This window comes from Phyllostomus hastatus, unplaced genomic scaffold (assembly GCF_019186645.2).
Source record: "Phyllostomus hastatus isolate PE091 unplaced genomic scaffold, TTU_PhHast_1.1 phas_contig_81, whole genome shotgun sequence".
In the NCBI taxonomy this organism is placed as follows: Eukaryota; Metazoa; Chordata; class Mammalia; order Chiroptera; family Phyllostomidae; genus Phyllostomus; species Phyllostomus hastatus.
Window position 1 is genome coordinate 965,886 of NW_025333962.1, and position 18,351 is coordinate 984,236.

Below are 18,351 nucleotides of genomic sequence, written 5' to 3' on the forward strand. Positions count from 1 at the left end.
ATTTATGGAACCAGTGAAAGATTTTATGTGGGCAAAATTGTTCTGGCGACGATGTGTAAATAATGAACTTAGGAGGTTGAAGACTGCTGAGAAGACTGAAACCTAGAAGTATGGGCTGTTACAGTAATTTGAATGATAGGTAAATGAGACTCTCCACTCAAGGAGTGAAGATTATGTGACAGATGTTAGTGTGGTAAAATAGGGCTTGGTTTTTGCAATCAAATAATTGGGAGAGGTGACGTGAGAAGAAAAGTAGGGTTTTGCCTAATTAACTGGATGGATGGGATGGTTGTGCCATGCACTAAGTAGAAAATACAGGGAATGAGCAAGTTTAGTTTTACACATGTTAAGTTGGTTGTACGGATCTAAAAGGGAATCGTGGACCAGATGACTAGCATTATGGATAATTAAAATATAGGTGGTAGTCAAAACCATGGTACATGAAATTGGCCAGCAGAGTGTACAGATTAGAATGAGAACCAAAGGGATCATGGGTATAACCCAGGAAATCATTAGTATATAAGGAGTTGATGTAAGAAAAGGAATTGAACTAAGATGAAAAGGAATGGCCATGCAGGTAGGAGTGAAGCCAGAAGAGTAGTGGCACTGAGCCCTAAGGACAAATGAATCTCAGAGGGTCAGTAGTTTCAAGGACTACAAATTAAGTAATAGAGAGAGTCAATTGGAATTGGTAACGAGGAGAATATTGCAGACATTGACAAGAGTAATTTTAGTGAATTAGGGTGAAAAGAAGCCAGAGTATGATAGATTAGATTATTAATAGGAAGGTGAGAACTAGTAGACTGTTTTAGACTATGTTTCAAGAAGTTTAAATGGGGATTTCAAGCCAAGATGGAGGTGTAGGTAGAAATACTGCACCTCCTTCCACAATCAAAAGAAGGAAAAAAAAAACAATTTTAAAACAAAAAAACAACCAGAACTGACAGAAAATTGAACTGTATCAAAGTCCTACAACCAAGGAGTTAAAGCAGACATACTCATCCAGACCGGTAGGAGGGGTGGAGACGGGCAGCTGGAAGGAGAGGACTCACGGAAAGGCGGTAGCTGGAGGACCAGGGTTGGCAAGGCCGCAGCTGGTGGACCCAGCAAGGTGGCGGGTTGTGGAGCGGGGTGGGCAAAGCTGCAGCTGATCGGCAAGGTGGCTACTGGTGGAGCAGGCAGCCCCACAATCGCACGCAGATAAACTGGGAGAAACAACTGGGGAACGTGATGAACTGTGCACCCCAGGGCCCCAGCACCAGGAAATAAAGCCTCAAACCACAGATTGAAAACACCTGTCGAGGTTGAGGCAGCAGTGGGAGAAACTCCAAGCCTCACAGGAACTCCCAGCCTCCCAGAGTTCATTGGAGAGACCCACAGGGTCCTAGAACGTACACAAGCCCACCCATGTGGGAATCAGCACCATAAGGGCCCAAGTTGCTTGTGAGAAGCAGGGGAAATGACTGAAATGTGGCAGAGAGTGGAGCAAGTGCCATTGTTCCCTCTTGGACCCCTTCACCACATATGGTGTCACAACACAGTGACACAGGTGGCCCTGCCCTGGGGAACACCTAAGGCTCTGCCCCTTACTATGTAACAGGCTTACCAAGACAAAACAAATGGCCCAAACAAAAGAACAGATCAAAACTCCAGAAAAAATACAACTAAGCGACGAAGAGATAGCCAACCTATCAGATGCACAGTTCAAAACACTGGTAATCAGGATGCTCACAGAAATGGTAGAATATTGTTGTAAATTAGATTAAGAAATGAAGGCTATGCTAAGTGAAATAAAGGAAAATGTACAGGAAACCAATAGTGATGGGAAGGAAACTGGGACTCAAATCAACAGTGTGGACCAGAAGGAAGAAAGAAACATCCAGTCAGAAGAGAATGAAGAAACAAGAATTCAAAAAAATGAGGAGAGGCTTAGGAACCTCCAGGACATCTTTAAATGTTCCAACATGTGAATTATAGGGGTACCAGAAGGGGAAGAGGAAGAGCAACAAGTGGAAAAGTTATTTGAACAAATAATGAAGGAGAACCCCCCTAATCTGGCAAAGGAAATAAACTTCCAGGAAGTCCAGCAAGCTCAGAGAGTCTCAAAGAAGTTGGACCCAAGGAGGAACACACCAAGACACATCATAATTACATTAGCCAAGATTAAAATGAAGGAGAGAATCCTAGAAGCAGCAAGAGATAAGGAGACAGTAACCTACAAAGGAGTTCCCAAAAAACTCAGTTGATTTCTTAAAAGAGAACTTACAGGTAAGAAGGGGCTGGAAAGAAGTATTCCAAGTCATGAAAGGTAAGGACCTACATTCAAGACTGTTCTATCCAGCAAAGCTTTCATTTAGAATGAAAGGGCAGATAAAGTGCTTCTCAGAAAAGTTCAAGTTAAAGGAGTTCATCATCACCAAGCCCTTATTATATGATATGTTAAAGGGGCTTATCTAAGAAAAAGAAGATCAAAAACATGTACAGTAAAGTGACAGCAAACTCACAATTATTAACAACCACACCAAAACCAAAACAAAAACAAACTAAGCAAACAACTAGAACAAGAACAGAACCGCAGAAATGGAGATCACATGGAGGGTTAGCAACAAGGGAGTGGGAGGGGGAGAGAGGGGGGAAAGTACAGAAAATAAGTAGCATAGATGGTAGGTAGAAAATAGACAGGGGGAGGGTAAGAATAGTATGGGAAGTGTAGAAGCCAAAGAACTTATATGTATGACCCATGGACATGAACTAAAGGGGGTGAATGTGGGTGGGAGAGGGTTGCAGGGCAGAGAGGAGTGAAGGCGGGAAAATGGGACAACTGTAATAGCATAATCAATAAAATGTATTTTAAAAAATGGAAAAAAGTTTAACTGAAGGGAAGGAAAGTCTGTATTTAGAGAGAAGAAAATAATTTAGGGAGCTTTTTTGTATTAATGACTGGGCCATTTATATGCATATACTGAGGTTAAATTAAGAGTGTTGAGTGGAACAAATTTTCTGAGACTTAATGATGGATTTAGCACATAGATGGAGGAGTTACCTTATTTTTGTCTGGAGGGAAAAACCTATAGAAAGATGGAGATGCAGATAAAATTTGACTTGGAGGTGAAGAAATTTCTGCTTACTGACCTTATTTTCTGTAAAGCAGGAGAAAGACCTCTTCTTTTTAAGATGTTGGTTGTAGTAGAAATTTTGGAGGTCTGTGGTTGCTAAACAAAATGTTCAATTATTGAGTTTCAATCTGAACTTTAGAGGTTTAGGAAGTTGTGGCTCTGAGTTTACCCCATACTCTTATTTCAGTAAGAAAGCTCTATTTTTATCAGTTTTACATGTTTTGTATCTGTGTTACTTTTGTTTTTAAGAAAATAATTTCCTGGCAAGTTAAAGATTTAAAAGCGACTTATGAAGAAAGAATGCTTTCACAGAGTGATAAGTGTGAACAGATGCTGGAAAAAAAATATGTAAGAGTTCAATAGCAGTTCACATCAGGGGAAAAGTTTTGAAGGAATGGCAAGGAGGCAGGAGAGAACATGATATACTCACTGCACTATTGGAAATAGTTTTTTTAAACTTCACTTTCCAATTTGTTATCAGTGCATAGAAATACAATTGATTTTTATATATTGACCTCATATACAGTAACCTTTCAGTTTAGATTCAATGTTTTCTAATAGTTGGTTTGTAGATTCTTTTGGGATCTTTTGCATAAACAATCATCTGTAAATAATGGCTGTTTTATTTTTCTTTTCTACTTGTGATACCTTAAAAATTATTTTTTATGTTATAGTACTATATAGCACAGGCCAGTCCAATGTTGAATATAAATGATAACTTTCTGTTTTTAAGGTCACTTAATATGATGTTGGCTTTAATTTGTGGATATATGTTATCAATATAGGACATTTCCTTGTATTTCTAGTGTGCTGGGTGTTTTTGTCATACATGGGAGTAGTATTTTGTCATTCTCTTTCTCCACTGACTGAAATGATCATAGTGTTTTTCTCTTCCTACTTTTAATAGAGAATTACCAATGTTGTTTCTGGAACAAATCCTACTTGGTCATGATGTATTTTATATATGTATGTGTGTATAAGATCAGATTTCTTTATTAATAAATAAGGGGCCCAATGAAGTAATAAAGTTGTATTCCAGGAACTGAGAGAATTTCTTTGTCATCTACATTTGAAGAATGGATGGAATTGTGATACCTACAGGGTATGGGGAAGACAACGACCAGAGTATCAAAGCAGCAAAATGCTCAAAGGGAGAGTAAATACATTTGTAGGGACCAGTAGGGAAACGAGCCTTGTGGGTACAAAGGGCTTCTGATAGGAGAAAATTAAAAATAATATTGCCAGGGTAAGCTAGAGGTAGGTTATCATATACTATATACTGTCTGAGACTATACAAGTTTAGAGATGATCCTTAAGATATTAAATCACTGTATATTTCTGAGGAGCAAATGGCCAATTTGAAGACCGTTTTGCAAAGAATGTGTACTGGGATGTAAGGTTCAAAGACGATTTGATAATTTCTGGCTTGAAAAACTGACTAAATGGCTGGTCCTTGGAAGTAGGAGTTTGGGAGAGTCTGTGAGAAATGTTCCTAGTGAGAAGTTAAAAAAGAACAGATTTTGTTGAGGATTTTAGCAAAAAAACAAACAAACAAAAAAACGACAAAAAGGAACAGAGGATCGCTCTAATATTGGTGCCTGACAGTTGTCCTGGTCTTTTACCAAATACCACGGATGCTAAAATGCTTAAAGCTGACAATGTTATATTTTTTCAAAATTAAAGTGCAATTATGGTTTCAAAGTCAGAAAATATAGTATTATATGTCAGTACACTTCAGGTTACAATATCAGTTGTTTGAGGAATTTTATTTCCACAAGCTATAATTTTTTTTTTTTTACTTTTTGAGAGATAACTGTCTATGAGAACATTGAACAAAAAGTCAAAAGAGTTGTGTGTTTTCTTGCCCCCATTCCACTTCAAGTTACACAGTTTCTGGTGTTTTTAATTCTAGAGGTTCCACTGTATTGTTTCATACCCTGCTTTTGGTTCCTATTGGTGTAGACCTATTAAAAATTTTAAACGTTCCTCTTACACTGTTTTGTATAAAACACCAAGATAAGTTGAGATGAACACAAAAAGAGCTAAAGAAATTCTATTATTTCTTACAGTCATATTCTTAGTAACAATATTGGCCTATAGTGTTAGATAAAATAAATAATTAGATTCCCCATTATGAACTCAATTTTTTTTTTGAAATTCTTTTTTAAGATTTTATTCATTTATTTTCAGAGAGGGAAGGGAGGGAGAAAGAGAGAGAGAAACATCAATGTGTGGTTGCTGGGGGTCGTGGCCTGCAACCCAGGCATGTGCCCTGACTGGGAATCAAACCTGCAACACTTTGGTTCGCAGCCCGCACTCAATCCACTGAGCCATGCCAGCCAGGGCTATGAACTCAAATTTTTAACATAAAAATCAAATTGCTCTAGGAAGATGGAGTAGACAGATAGACTTTTCCCTATGTCCCACTAATACATCTAAAATTCCTGTGTGATATTGATAGAGAACAAACATAAGGAGTCTCTGAAGAGTGGAGAGAGGAAGATAGGCCAGATAGGAACCTCAAGACAGGAGAAATACTATGGTGATTCTCTTTGTCTCACATATCCCAAACTTGCAGCTGAAGAAGGTGGGAGGCCAGAGATACCAATAGACACAGACATACATACAAAATTAGAAAGCTCTAACAAGAGCCAGATTTCTTTTTTTTAAAAATATATTTTATTGATTATGCTATTACAGTTGTGCCATTTTCTCCCCTTTATTTCCCTCCCACCCACATTCCCCCCCCCTTTAGTTCATGTCCATGGGTCATACATATAAGTTCTTTGGCTTCTATATTTCCTATACTATTCTTGTCCTCCCCCTGTCTATTTTCTACCTACCATCTATGCTACTTATTCTCTGTACCTTCCCCCCTCTCTCCCCCTCCTACTCCCCTGTTGGTAACTCTCCATGTGATCTCCATTTCTGTGGTTCTGTTCCTGTTCTAGTTGTTTGCTTAGTTTGCCTTCTTTTTTAAGGTTCATTTGTTAATAATTGTGAATTTGCTGTCATTTTACCATTCATATTTTTTATCTTCTTTTTCTTAGATAAGTTCCTTTAACATTTCATATAATAAGGGCTTGGTGATGATGAACTCCTTTAACTTAACCTTATCTGAGAAGCACTTTATCTGCCCTTCCATTCTAAATGATAGCTTTGCTGGATAGAGCAATGTGGCATGTAGGTCCTTGCTTTTCATGACTTTGAATACTTTTGAGTATTTCTATTTTGAGAAATCAGCTGACAGTCTGATGGGAACTCCTTTGTAGGTAACTGTCTCCTTTTCTCTTGCTGCCTTTAAGATTCTCTCCTTATCTTTATTCTTGGCTTATGTAATTATAATGTGTCTTGGTGTGTTCCTCCTTGGGTCCAACTTCTTTGGGACACTCTGAGCTTCCTGGACTTCCTAGAAGTCTATTTCCTTTGCAAGATTGGGAAAGTTCTCCTTCATTATTTGTTCAAAAAGTTTTCAATTTCTTGGTCTCAATCTTCTCCTTGTGGCACCCCTGTGATTTGGATGTTGGAACGATAAAGTTGTCCCAGAGTTTCCTAAGCCTCTCCTCATTTTTTTGAATGCTTGTTTCTTCATTCTGTTCTTACTGAATGTTTGTTTCTTCCTTCTGGTCCACACCGTTGATGTCAGTCTTGGTTTCCTTCCTGTCACTGTTGGTTTCCTGTGCATTTTCTTTTATTTCTGTTAGCATAGCCTTCATTTTTTAATCTAATTTGCAACCATACTCAACTATTTCTGTGAGCATTCTGGTTATCAGTGTTTTGAACTGTGCATCTGATAAGTTGGCTATCTCTTTGTTGCTTAGTTGTATTTTTTCTGGAGCTTTGATCTGTTCTTTCATTTGGGCCTTTTTTTTTTTTTTTTGCTTGGTATGCCTTTTATATAGTAAGGGGCAGAGCCATAGGTGTTCACCAGGGCAGGGCCACCTGCGTCACTGTGTTGTGACGCCGTATGTGGGGGAAGGGTCTGAGAGGGAATAGTGCCACCTACTCAGCTCTTCAGTTTTCAGTCACTTCCCCTGCTATCCACAATCAAACTGGGCCCTTCTCATGCTGATTCCTGGGTGGGTGGATTTGTGTACATTCCAGGACCCCTTTGGTCTCTCCAATGAACTCTCCTGTGAGTGCGGGAGTTTCTCCTGCTGCTGCCTCAGTCCCCACAGGTGTTATCAATCAGAGGCTTGCGGCTTTAATTCCCAGCCCTGGAACCCTGGGCTGCATGGTTTATCTCACTCCCCAGTTGTTCCTCCCAGTTTATTTGCATGTGAATGTGGGACCACCATGTTCACCAGCCACTGCCTTGCCAGACCTGGTCCTCTAGCCATTGGCTTGCCGCAAGTCCTCTCTGCCTGGCTGGTGATCTCTGCCTCTCCTACCTGTCTGGATGAATGTTTCTTCTTTAACTCCTCGGTTGTCAGACTTCCATGCAGTTGAGTTTTCTGTAAGTTCTGTTTTTTGTTTTTTGTTTTAATTTGTTGTTGCCTTTCTTTTGTTTGTGTGAGGAGGCACAGTGTGTCTATCTATGCGTCCATCTTGGCCAGAAGTCCAGAGCCAGGTTTCTTTAGGCAAAGGACCATGAAAGGGGTTCTCTAGTAAGACAAAAAACCTTAGAGGATATTCATTCTACTCTAGCCAAACAACATGGAAAATGTTGGTCCGTACATACACCAAGAAAAGCAGAGTGGGAAGCCAAGACTTCCACCTTTGTGAGCTTGTAAAGAGGAGCCATAAGTTCCTGTGGAGTGGTGTCAGAGGAGGCCAACTGGTAAGACATCCAGACATGCTGGCTGGTAATAACATCCACCATCCCAGCAATAATAGTGGAGACCATGTGGGGAACCTGGACACCCTCCACTCCCATTCAGTAGTAGGAAAGAATCCCTCCTACTCCCTGCTGGGGTGGTGACAGAGGAAGCCTAATGCCATAACAACTTTTACCCTTGCTCAGCAGTAATTAGGCCATGTTCCCATCCCATGGCATCATTGGAGATCAAATAGCAGTAAGAAGATACCCTTACAGCCTCAGTTATATCAGTGAAGGCCTGGTGCAGAGCTAGAAATACTATCCATACCAAGCAATGAAAATGGGACCCTTACCTCCTTGGATGTTAGGGAGGCCAAATGGATAAGCTGTACTTTTACCCGACATGGCCATAATAAGGTGGCACTTCCTCTTCCTTTCCCAGAGCAGCATTAAAGCAAGCCAGAAGAAGTAGGAGGTTCAAAAAAGACCTGCAGTTTTATAACATAATACCCAAAATGTCCATGATTCAATAAAAGACTTTTGTTATACCAAGAACCAAGATGATTACTTGGACAATAACAACAAGACAGTTAGCAGACATCAACAAATTGATGACAAGATGTTAGAATAATCTGACAAAGATTTTAACATGGCCATCATAAAAAATACTTCAATTGAGCAATTACAAAAGTGTTTGAAGTAAACAAAAATAGTCTCTGCAAAGAAATTAAAGAGATAAAGAAGAAACAAATGGAAATTTAGATCTAAAAACATACAATGACCTAAATTTTTGGAAATTACTGTATGGGCTCAAGAACTAAAATGAGTGGACAGATAATAATATGTATGAACTTGAAGATAGCACAGTATAAATTATTCAGTCCTAATGACAGAGGAAATAGACTAAAAAGAAAGAACAAAGCTTTAGATACCTGTGGGAATATAACAAAATATCTAATATTCATACCATCCAATTTGAGAAGGAAGAGGAAAAAGAAGATGGGCCTGAAAAGTTTTTGAAGTACTGATTGAAGATTTTTATGTTTAGCAGCCATAAACCTACAGATTCAAGAAGCTGTGTAAATTCAAAAAAGTAAAAATCAAAATAAATTCTCACCAACACACATAATACTTTTAAACTTTTGAAAACTAAAGTCAAAGACAAAATCAAAAGAGGTTAGAGAGAAAAATAATACCTTATCTATAAAGGAAAAATAATTTGAATGATGCAGATTTCTCAAGAGAAACTACAGAGGATTAACAATTTCAAGTGCTGAAATGAAATAACTACAAGCCCAAGAGAATGAGATCAGCAAGATGGTGGACCAGGAAGACTGAGGCCTTCATTCTCCCACAGAAACTTCAACTAAACAACATGATATGGACCAAATTGCTCTTGGAGAACTTCTGGAAGCAGGTAAGCAGTTCCAACATCTCAGGTAAATCCAAAGCCTATAAGAATTGCAGTAGAGCATAGTACCTACCTTAGCCACCCTCCTTGCCCAGTACAGGAAGGTGCATTCCAGACAAAACTCCCAACTTTGTCCCAACTTTTTCTGTCTGGATGAATGTTTGGACTATTGGGATAACTATAATAGCATAATCAATAAAATACACTTTAAAAACAAATGAAAAAAAACACCCAAAAATAACTGAGCAAGAAAAGTGAAGAAAATAAAGAAGTTAAGACTTTTTGTGATAAACAAAGCTGTGTATTACAGTGTTTTCATACCCCTAATAAAAATCTTTCTGGCTAGGAAGAGACTGCCCTTGCTGGTGTTAATCAATACTTATAGAGAGCAAGTGGTGCAGCTGGAAGAATGCCTTTGATATACAAACTAACCAATGCAGAGCCACACTTCTTCTTTCTAGCTTGTATACCACACAGGGCAATACTTCTCTTACAATCTTTCTAGGGCCAGGTGTCAGGCAACCAGGCCTATTCCTATGGCCCAGAGCCTGCTGGAATTACCCAAACCAGCAAATTCTAAACTGTTCACCCTGCCCTGCCTTATCTTTCCTACAACTCCAAAAAAGAGAAGAGAAGAGAAGAGGGGAGGGGAGGGGAGGGGAGGGGGGGAGGGGAGGGGAGGGGGGAGGGGAGGGGAAGCCTTGGCCTAAACTTTTCATTCTGTTCTGTCTTTTACCTCGACCATCCTGGTGTCTTTCCCATGTGGGCTTGCATGGCACGCTATGCCTCCTGTCTATAGGGCTTCTGAGTATAGTAAACCTTGTATTTTTTCCTCTGAGCCCCTCCTGCATCTCTTACAGTCACACCTGACCAACCATTTCATAAAGGAATACAAAACAATGAACATTTCTATACATTTAAATCTGACAATTTAGATGATATAGATCAATTCCCTGAAATGCAATTGGAATTGTTCTGTATATTAAGGAAATTAAATTCATAATTAAAAAATCTCCCTCTAAAATACCCCTAGGTCCAGATTATTTTACTAAATATTCTAGTAAATGTTTAAAGAAGAATTAACATGAATTTTATACATTTCATTCCCCAAAACTGAAAAGGGAACACTTCTCAATTCATTTTATAAGATAGTATTACCTTGATGTGAAAACCAAAGACAGTAGAAAATAAAAAGAAAACTGTCCAGTACAGTTACAAAAATTACAGAATACAGAGTTCACTATATTCTATTAGTGAAATAATAGAATATAATAATATATAAATGTATATGTAAGTATATAAAAATAATAGAATGCAATAATATATAAAACATATAAAATATAAAATTCCACCATGACCAGGTAGAATTTATTCCATGGGTGCAGGAGTAGTTTGATATTTGAAAGCCAATCAATGTAATCCTCTATATTAATATGCTGAATAAAGAAATCACATGATATCATTTAATACACATAAAGCATTTGAGAAAATCTAACTCATTCATAATAAAACCTCTCAGAAGAATAGGAATAGAGGCAAACTTCTTCAAGTTGATAAAGATCACATAAGAAAAAACTCCAGCAAACTTAATACTTAACGGTGAAAGTCTAGATGATTTCCACCTAAGACTGAAAAGAAGACAACTACCACATGACCTTGCAATTGCATTCTGTGAATTTATTAGAGTAATAAAATCTAATATTTGCATGGAAGTTTGTATATTAATTTTAAGATTTATTGGGATATAGTTTGCATACCTTATAATTAATTAACCCATTTAAAGACTACAATGCAGTAGTTGTTGATATATTCACAGATATGCACAACTGAAATTCCACAGGCAATTTTGGAACATTTTTGTCACCTCAAAATGAAACCCCATACACTATATCATTGTCCTGTTACCTTATATACTTCCCAACCCTAAGCAACCACTCATCTTTTATGGCTCTATACATTTGTCTATTATGGAGATTTCAAATGAATGGGATTATATATGTGGTCTTTTGTGACTTAGTCTAGTATTTTCAAAGTTCATTCCATGTTATATCATGTAGCCCTTTTATATCTTTTTGGTATCCATTTTGCACCCTTTTAATGTCATTCCTTTTTATATTTTAATATTCCAGTGTATGCATATACTATGTTTTCTTTACCATCCATCATTTGATAGACATTTGAGTTTTTTCCACCTTGTGGCTATTGTCAATAGAGCTACTATAAACACGGTGTATAAATTTTTGTGCAAACATATGTTTTCATTTTTCTTTGCTATATACAAGTTGTGGAATTGCTGGACCATATGTTCACCCTATTTTACCATTTGAGGACCTACCAAATTATTTTTCTTTCTATTTATTATTATTATTATTATTATTATTATTATTATTATTATATTTTTAAATAGTGTATGAGTCTTTCTATTTCTTTACTTTCTCACCAACACTTTCCTGACATTTTTATTTTGTCATCCTGGTGGGTGTGAAGTGAAATTACATTGTGGTTTTGATTTGCATTTCCCTGATGGCCCATGATGTTAAGCATTTTTTCATGTGCTTTTTTTCCATTTGTATATTTTACTAGGAGCAATGCCAATTAAGGTCCTTTGCACATTAAAGAAAATCAAATCAGAAAATGTAGAATTTATTTTTTTTATTTAAACTAAAAAAATCCACTCTTTACCCATATTTAATAGGGTTATTTATCTTTTTCTTATTGAGTTATGAGTTCTCTGTGTTCTAGATACTAGTCCCTTATTTTATATACATAATATATATAGGTATAATAGTCCCTTATTTTAAATATATGAATATATACAAATAAATATATGAGTTGAAATTATTTTTTCTGATTGTGTTAATTATTTTACTCATTTGATGGTACACTTGGAAGCACAAACATAAATTATTTTCTAATATTTTAAAATTATTCTCTGGTCCATTGATTTTTAATTTTTTTATCTTTTTATTTTTAAAAAGATTTTATTTTTAGAGAGAGGGGAAGGGAGGGAGAGAGGGAGAGAAACATCATTGTGTAGTTGCCTCTTGCACACTCCCTACTGGGGACCTGTCCTGCAGCCCAGGTAGGTGCCCTGACTGGGAATCAAACCAGGGACCCTTTTGTTCCCAGGTCTGCACTCAGTCCACTGAGCCACACCAGCCATGGCTGACCCATTGGTTTTTTAAATGAATGTGTAGGTTAATATCCACATATCTGTGAGTTTTTCATATTTCTATATTAATGATTTCTTGTTTCATTTCACTGTGGTTGGAGAACATACATTGTATTATTTCAATATTTTTAATTTACTGAGGGTTTTTAAAAATTGTTACTGCCTAGCATATGGTCTAGCCTTGAGGATTTTCCATGTGCCTTTGAGGTTATATAACCTGGTTGGGGGAATGTTTTATAGATGCCTGTTAGATTTAATTGGTTATAGTGTTGTTCAAATTTTCATTTTTATAAACTTTAAAATAGTTGACACTATTACGGATGTCCCCATTTCCCCCTCTTTACTCACCTCTACGCAAACCCTGCCCCCTTCCCTCTGGCCATCACCACACTGTTGTCTGTGTCTACAAGTTACACATATATGTTCTTTGACTAATCCCTTCATCTTCTTTCACTTAGTTCCTTCTTTCCCCTCCTTTCTGACAGCTGTCACTCTGTTCCATGTGTCCATGCCTCTGTTTCTATTTTGTTTGTCAATTTTGTTCATTAGATTCTCCCTATAAGTGAGATCATATGGTGTTTGTCTTTTCCTGACTGGCTTATTTCACTTAGTATAATAATTTCCAGGTCCATCCATGCTGTCGCAAAAACTAAGATTTCCTTCTTTTTTTTTTTATGGCCACACAGTATTCCATTGTGTGATGTATCACAATTTTCTTATCCATTCATCTACTGATGGGCACTTGGGCTGTTTCCGGATCTTGGCTATTGTTAAATAATGTTGCTTTGTACATAGTGGTGCATATATTTTGCATGAATTGGTGTTTTGGGATTCTTTAGATATATTCCCAGAAGTGGGTTGCTGGATCAAAAGACACTTTAGTTTTTAATTCCACTCATACCTCAGTACTCCTCAGCTTCAGAACTCATCGAACCCTGTACTCATTGCATTTTGATGACAGGAAAAGTTTCATTACTGGTGCTTGAAGGGACTCATCACACTTGCTAGAACTTGTATGAGTCATGACACCACACTGCAAGAGAAAATGCTTTATCATTCGTTGCTTGCTTGGTGCTCATTGGTTTCAGCACACATCACAAGTTCTGGAATGAATTAATGACAAGTACTGAGGTACCAGTGTAGTTGAGGAAATTCTATACTGTTTTTGACACGGGCTGCATCAGTCTACTTTATCAGCAGCAGTGCACTAGGGTTCCCTTTTCTCCACATCCTCGCCAATACTTATTGTTTGTTGATTTATTGATGTTAGTCATTCTGACAGGTGTGAGATAATATGTCTTTGTGACTTTAATTTGCATCTTCTTGATGATTAGTGATGTTGAGCTTTTTTCTCATATGTCTATTGGTCATCTGTATATCCTCTTTGGAGAAATCTCTACTCAGGTCCTTGGATTATTGTTTAATTGGATTGTTGTTTTTTTTTTTAGTGTTGGATAGTATGAGTTCTTTATAAATTTTGGATATTAACCCTTTATCAGATGTATCGACAAGTATGTTCTCCCATTCTGTAGGTTGTCTTTTTATTTTGTTGATGGTTTCCTTTGCTGTGCAAAAAGGTTTTAGTTTGATGTAGTCACATTTGTTTATTTTTTCTTTTGTTTTCCTTGCCTGAAGAGATACATCAGAAAAAATATTACTATGAGCAATGCCAAAGGTTTTACTGCCTATGTTTCCTTCTAGGATTTTTTTATGGCTTTGAGTCTAACATTTAAGTCTTTAATCCATTTTGAATTTATTCTTGTGTTCGGTATAAGAAGGTGGTCTAGTTTTATTTTTCTGCAAGTATCTGCTCATTTTTTCCAACACATTTTATTGAATAAACTATCTTTAGTCCATTGTATGTGCTTACTTCTTCTGTCAAATATTAATTGACTATAAAGGCGTGGGTTTATTTTTGGGCTCTCAATTCTATTTTTTTTGATCTATGTGTCTGTTTTTATGTGAAAGTACCATGCTGTTTTGATTACTATGGCCTTATAGTATAGTTTGACATTAGGTAGTGTGATTTCTCCAACTTTGTTTCTTTCTCAAGATCACTGTTGCTATTTGGGGTCTTTCATGATTTCATGTAAATTTTGGAAATATTCATCCTAGTTTTGTGAAATACGTCATTGGTATCTTGATGGTAATTGCATTAACTCTATAGGTTGCTTTGGGTAGCATGAAAATTTTAATGATACAAATTTTTCCCATCCATGACCACAGTATGTGCTTCAACTTATTTGTGTCTTCTTCAATTTCTTTCTTTGGTGTCTTATAATTTTCAGAGTACAGGTCTTTTACATCCTTGGTTAAATTTATTCCTAGGTATTTTATTCTTTTTGAAGCAATTGTGAATGGGATTGTTTTAGAAATTTCCCTGACTGATGTTTCATTATAGTTATATAAAATGCAGCTAATTTCTGGGATTTAATTTTGTATCCAGCTAGTTTACTGAATTCATTTATCAGTTCTAGTAGTTTCCTGGTGGAATTCTTAGGGTTTTCTGTTTACAATATCATGTCTTCTGTAAATAATGACCATCTTAATTCTTCCTTTCCAACTTGGGTGCCTTTTATTTTTTCTTCTTGTCTCCTAGCTGTGGCTAGGACTTCCAGTACTATGTTGAATAAGAAAAATGATAGCAGATATTCCTGCTTTGTTCCCAATCTTAATGAGAAAGCTTTAGTTTTTTTGCCCATTGAGAATGATTCTAGCAGTGGGTCCCTCCTATAGGCCTTTATTATGTTCAAGTATGTTTTCTCTGTTCCTACATTGCTGAGAGTTTTTATCATAAATGGGGGATGGATTTTATCAAATGCTTATTTGCATCTATTGGTATGATCATGTGATTTTTATCCCTAATTTTGTTTATGTGGTATATCACATTTATTGATTTGTGAATATTGTTCCAACTTTGCATCCCCGAGATAAATCCCACTTGATCATGGTGTATGGTCTTTTCAATGCATTGCTGTATTCAGTTTGCTAATATTTTTTGAGGATTTTACCATCTATGTTCATCAGGGATATTGGGCTGTAATTTTCTTTTTTTGTAGTGTCTTTATCTGGTTTTGGAATTAGGATAATGCTGGCCTCATAAAATGAGCTTGAGAGATATTCCTCCTCTTGAATTTTTTGGAATAGTTTGAGGAGAGGTGTTATTTCTTCTCAGAATGTTTGGTAAAATTTACTTGTGGAGCCATCCAGTCCAGGGCTGTTTGTTGGCAGTTGTTTTTTCTTTCCATTGCTGCTTCAGTTACAGTAGGTGTAACCTGTCTATTCAGATTCTCTGATTCTTCCTGATTCAGATTTGGAAGATTGTGTGATTCTAGGATTTACCCATTTCATCTACATTGTTCAATTTGTTGTTATATATAGTTGTTCATAACATTTTCTTACAATCTTTGGTGTTTCTGTGGTGACATTCATTCCATCTCATTCATTTCTGATTTTTATTTGGGTCCTTCTTTTCCTTATTGATTCTGGTTAAAATTTTTGTCAATGTTGCTTATTTTTTGAAAGAACCAGCTCTTGGATTCTTTGATCCTTTTTATTGTTTTTTTCTTTTCCAATTTGTAAAACTGGGCCATATTAATGTTCCTTACAATAAAATAGTTCTCTTGATGGCTGCAGACATGTAAACCATTGTAATAATTGTAGTATGCAGAGACATCACAGTCAGGTTTTCCTGATTGGTGCACAGTCTTCAATAATTAAAGGGAGTTACTTGTATGAAACTGGTGTCAAACCAGTAAGACTACATTTATACATCCATCCTTTTCAGGATTATTGGTAACCTGGGCATATTTTCCCCGAATAACCTGGCCTCCTTGGGTCACAAGGCCTAACTTGTTTACATTCACCTCGATGACAGTACATTTGGTAATAACACCCAAAGTCATATAAAGGGGGGATGAGGGATTCTTCTTTACACCAAGTATTGGCAGGCAAAAGGTGACTTTCAGTTCAGGATGTGTTACATGGGCCTTCTTGATATGTAAGCCCATTGGCCTAATGAATCTTTCATGTTTAGGTAGTTTTTGAGTAAAGCCATGTCTGACAAAGCAGACTTTAGTGACCATCTGCTTCCATACTTTTTTCTTTCTTTTTCCTGTTTGAATAATTTTTAATACCTCTGTTTCTCTCTGGGCACGAACTTTGGGCAGAGGGATTTCCCATTTTCCCGCTTTCTCTTTTGGTTTTTGTTTAATCATATTGGAAAGTACTTTAGCTCAGGACTGTCCCTCTCTGTCCAGTAGATAAGCAGGTACTGCTCCTTGAGCAGGCTTTTCATGATTCTTTTGTTTGGTGTTTCTCTTTTCATGCATCTTGATAGTCTTCTTCGTTTTCTCAGCACGGCGCTGTTTATGGTAGAGCTTAGCCTTCAGACCAATCATCTTTTTTTCCTTCTTGGAATGTTCATGAGCCTCTTGACCTTCCTTTTTTCTTTTTCTCATGGTAATCAAAATGATATCCATAGCACTTACGGTGTAACTCAATATATTCATTTTGTGGCATGGTTATGGCTGGCGGGCTGATGGTGCAGTCCTCTGCATGTGAAGAAGTGGTCAATTTTCAGGTTTTGGAGACCCACAAACCAAATCCATGTGCCCTGTGACAGGAAAGGAACACGTCTACAAGGACCATCTCCAGTGAAAGCGTGACATACTTGTTCCAATTTTCTGTTCTCAGCTTCTCTTATTATTATTATTGTCATTATTATTTTAAGGCTCTATTTCATTTATTTCTGCTCTGATCTATTTATTTCCTTTCTGTTACTCTTTTTGGGCTTTGCTTGCTGTTGTTTTTTTTGGTTCTTTTAAGTGTAAAGTTATATGTTTTATTTGAGTTTTTCTAGTTTCTTGAGATAGGCCTGTAATGCTATGAATTCCCTTCCTAAGACTGCTTTCCCTGTGTCCCATAGATTTTTGGTTGTTGTGTTCTCATTTTCACTTGTTTCAAGTTGTCTTTTGATTTCTTCATTGATCTCATTGTTGACTCATTCATTGTTTAATAACATGTTATTTACCTCCCATGTCTTTGTGTATGTTTCAGTTTTCCTCTTGTGATTGGTTTCTAGTTCCATAGCATTATGGTCAGAGAAGATACTTGCTATGATTTAAATCTTCTTAAATTTTGTGCCTTGTTTTGTGTCCTAACATGTGGTCTATACTAGGAAAGGTTCCATGTGCACTTGAAAAGTATGTATATTCTGCTGCTGTGGGATGAAATGCTTTGAAGATAACAGTTTGATCCATTTGAACTAGTGTGTCATTTAATATCACTGACTCCTTGTTGACTTTCTGTCTGGAAGATCTATCCACTGAAGTCAATGGGGTGTTAAAATCTCCTACTATGACTGTATTTCTGTGAGCCTCTTCCTTTATGTCTATCAAGATTTGCTTTACATATTTAGGTGCTTCTATGTTGGATGCATAAATGTTTATTAGGGTTATAACCTCTTTTTGGGTTGTTCCCTTTATGTAGTGTTCTTCCTTGTCTCTTACTATAGCCATGGTGTTAAAGTCTATTTTGTTAGATATAAGCATTGCTACCCCAGCTCTTTTCTCTTTCCATTTGTATGAAATATGTTTTTCCATCCTTTTACTTTTAGTCTGTGTGTATCTTTCATTTTGAGGTGGGTCTCTTGGAGACAGCATATATATGGGTCCTTTTTTCTTATCCATTCAGCTACCTTATGTCTTTCGATTGATGCATTTAAACCATTTACATTTAAAGCGATTATTGACAGATATATATTTACTGTCATTTTATTTTTAACTGTTTTCCTCTGGGGTTTTTCTTTTCTTTCTTCTGCTCCTTCAGGCAAGTCCTTCTGTAGTTGTTTCAATATTGGTTTGGTGGTAACAAACTCCATTAGTTTTTCTTG

The 18,351-nt window shown here is 36.8% G+C and overlaps 1 pseudogene; it reads right to left on the bottom strand.

The window, feature by feature from the left end:
- Positions 1 to 16,204: 16,204 nt before the first annotated feature.
- LOC123826591 lies at positions 16,205 to 16,979 on the bottom strand (annotated as a pseudogene).
- Positions 16,980 to 18,351: the final 1,372 nt, after the last annotated feature.